This window comes from Fukomys damarensis, unplaced genomic scaffold (assembly GCF_012274545.1).
Source record: "Fukomys damarensis isolate Sample0158 unplaced genomic scaffold, DMR_v1.0_HiC HiC_scaffold_13, whole genome shotgun sequence".
NCBI classification, from domain to species: domain Eukaryota; kingdom Metazoa; phylum Chordata; class Mammalia; order Rodentia; family Bathyergidae; genus Fukomys; species Fukomys damarensis.
The window spans coordinates 23,956,891-23,960,242 of NW_022900925.1; positions in this window are offsets into that span (position 1 = coordinate 23,956,891).

Here is a 3,352-nt window from a genome sequence, read left to right on the forward strand (position 1 = left end):
AAGCGGCAACTTCGGACGGATGTAGCCAGGCGCGCCCGCTCCCTCCCCACCGCCCCAGCCCCGTCACCTCGGCCAGTGGCCTGCGAGGCGGCCCCCTTGTCCTCGGGGCTGCCCTCCCTGCGCCTGGGCTCCTTGGGGGAGGCAATACGGTCCGGCTCTTCACCACGCCTGGCCGTGCATCGTGGCTCCAGTCACAACTCGCGGCTGCCTGGGCGCGCAGCCCCTCATCGCTCGACCCACGATCCGGCTGCCTGCGTCCAACCCCACAGGCACTCGACTTTCTTCCCTTTTCCTCCTTGTCCTCGGGGCTGCCCTCCCTGCGCCTGGGCTCCTTGGGGGAGGCAATACGGTCCGGCTCTTCACCACGCCTGGCCGTGCATCGTGGCTCCAGTCACAACTCGCGGCTGCCTGGGCGCGCAGCCCCTCATCGCTCGACCCACGATCCGGCTGCCTGCGTCCAACCCCACAGGCACTCGACTTTCTTCCCTTTTCCTTTTCCCCCCTCTTTTCTCGTTGTGGTGACAGATCTGGCTTTCCTTTCTAGTCTCCTTTTTCTCTTTTTTTCCCTCTGCAGCGGGAGGAGTCGGGGGCAGCTTGGAAAGCTTTAAAATAACGTCCTGGCGCAGCAGCTACTGTAACCAGCGTGTGAAACAGTTCGGCGCGGACTGCCGCTCTCGCCGCCCGGGCCGCAGCTCCTCGCTGGCTCTCTCTGGGCCCTCGCCCCTCGGTTCCTGGTCTTCCTGGCCCAGTCCGCCGCCCCAGCGCGTCTCTCTCCAGCTCCAGCGGCTCGGTCACTGCTCCAGGCTGTTGGCTGAGCTCTGGAAGCCCCCTCGCCTTAATGCAGCGCCCGCCGACGTCACGGCGGCCCGCGACCAATCAGCGCCTCGCGGTCCCTCTGTAAACCATTCTGCAAAGCTCGGCCGGGGAGAGTGCGGGGAGACCGCGTTTAGAGGATCAGTGGCGGCGGCACCCTCGGCCCCGCGCGGCGCGGAAGAAGGGCAGCGAGGTGCCTGGCCTCCTCCTACTCCGGTAAGGCGTCAGTTTCGGTGGGAGGGGCAGAAAGGGCCAGAATAGGCGCAGCCGGAGGCCAGAGTTCTGCAGGAGAGTAGGGCAGCCCCAGAGCAAGCCGGTCTAAGGTCGGGGTGCAGCCGGGTCCGGAAACCCGGGAGACCCCGGGCACTGTTTGGCTTTGCGATTCCCTGGGTTGTTGGCATGTTCCTCTCGCTGCTTTGGTCTGAAAGTTTGCCCCAACCTCACAGCGAGTCCTTGGAGAGATAGGGGGCGCTTGGCAGCTGAATCTCCCTCTTCACGGGGCACGGGGTGGGGGAAGGAGTGGGTGGAGCAGTGCCTCGGGTGAGGAGTTGCAACCCCTGCAAGAAGTTGTGAGAAAATTGTGATCCGGAGACACCTTTTACAAACAAAAACAAACGACTAAAGCACGGGGTGGGGGAAGGAGTGGGTGGAGCAGTGCCTCGGGTGAGGAGTTGCAACCCCTGCAAGAAGTTGTGAGAAAATTGTGATCCGGAGACACCTTTTACAAACAAAAACAAACGACTAGGCGGGAAACCGCGGGGCTCCGGCAGCTGGGCGGCGAGGTCGTCGCTGCAGTGGGGAGGAGGAGGAGGAAGAGGAAGTTCCCGGGGACAACACGGAGGGGCTGCAATAGATGGAAGTGTTCAGTGCCCTGGCAGTGTGGGCCCAGCTTCCAGTCTTCCCTTTTCCAGGCTTCGGGTTGGCACCAGCTTCCAACGACAACAGCCGACCATACCTCCCAGTGGTCACACCTTAGGTGACACGCACATCCCTAATTCCGCTCCGGGTGAAAACTCGCGCCCGCCAAGGCGGATTTGTCTAGACGTGGTGGTCGGATTCGGGCCCTGAGAACTTGAGCATTCAAGAATCACTCGGGTTTTCTGGCACGCTCAAGTCAACCCCCAAATTCCGTTTTGTCCGCACCTTTTCTAGGTGTAACCCAGAGGTCTCCCTTCCTAGAGTCTGAAGGCGAAAGGGCTGGGTGGTATCCTACTCTTGTTCCCCAACTCTTTGTGTGTGTGTGTGTGTGTGTGTGTGTGTGTGTGTGTGTGTGTGTGTGTGTGTGTTAGGAAGGTTTAACCGACTGTAGTATGGAAGGAAGAAAAGGAGACCGGCCAGCCTGGGGTTAGCTGATGTTTTGGAACTGCCCTTTTGATCTCCTTCACTATGCAAGGGAAGCCTTTGAAACGGGTAGGGACTTAGTTAAGGGAAATGCGCCAAAAACGCAGTTGCAAGGAGCCTGGGCTGCCGGCGAATCTGGCGCTGCAAATAGAATACCCTCTTCGAACGAACTCGGAAGGCGCGACGGCGAGTTTGGCTCGCGTTCGGTGGGGCTTAGAGCTCTGCCAACGCCGCAGCGTCACCTTCTCATTGGAAATCGGAGTTGCCAAGGCCGCCCGAGCTCCTCTTCAACGTTCCACCCTGCCTGGACTTCCGGATCCCTGGCTTCTTAGGCTGTAACCGCACTTTCCTGCACTTAGGTCGGTGCGGGCTCCGAGCTGCGGGCCGGGGCGGAGCAGAGTGCTGGTTGACTCGTGCACCAATCCCTCCGTCAGTCTTTCCCAGGCCAGATCTCATCTTAAGGAACGGAGGAGGTGGTTTTCCCACCTAGCAGGCGGGCTCTGCGGGCTCGGACTTGGCTTCGCGCTCTCCCTGCGGACTCGACACTTCCCGGAGCAAACAGACCGGGACCCCCGCATTCTGGCACCCCCGGAGGCGCTAAGAGCAGCTCGGCGCCGGCTCCTCGCTTCCCACGCCGCGGACCCGGAGGCACCTCCTAGCCTGCTGCTGAGGTGAAGCCCTGGAGGAAGGGCCAGTCCAGCAGGGCGCTGTCCCTCTCCCCCAGCTGTCCCAGCACTCGTGGCTCGAAGCTAGAGTCCTCCACCCAACTGCCGCCTTTCTGGAATCTATAGCGGGCTCCAGTCCCAGGTGGCTGGCCCTGGCCCCCGCCCCCGCCCCAGCTGGGCTCCTTCTCATGCAAAGCAAAGGGGCGACGTCGTGGCGGCCCTCCAGGCCTCACGAGAGGGGGGCTGGGGAGAGGTTGTAGGGGACCTGCAGGGCGACAGCTGGACTTGGCTGCTGGCCCTTTCCAAATCCGAGGCTCGTGCCTTCCTCCGGTGGGTAGAAAGAGATTGTTCTCTAAATTTGTGGGTGCAAGGACTGTGGGACCTAGATGTAGGGGACAGAAGACCCCTCCGCGCTGAGGGTTTAGGGATAGAGGAGTTGGAGCAGGAATGGGATGCTGGCTCTAGGGCTTAGGGCTCTGCTTGCCCTGGCTTCCAGATGGCACAGTAAACAAGACCATAGCCCCAACCTGGTG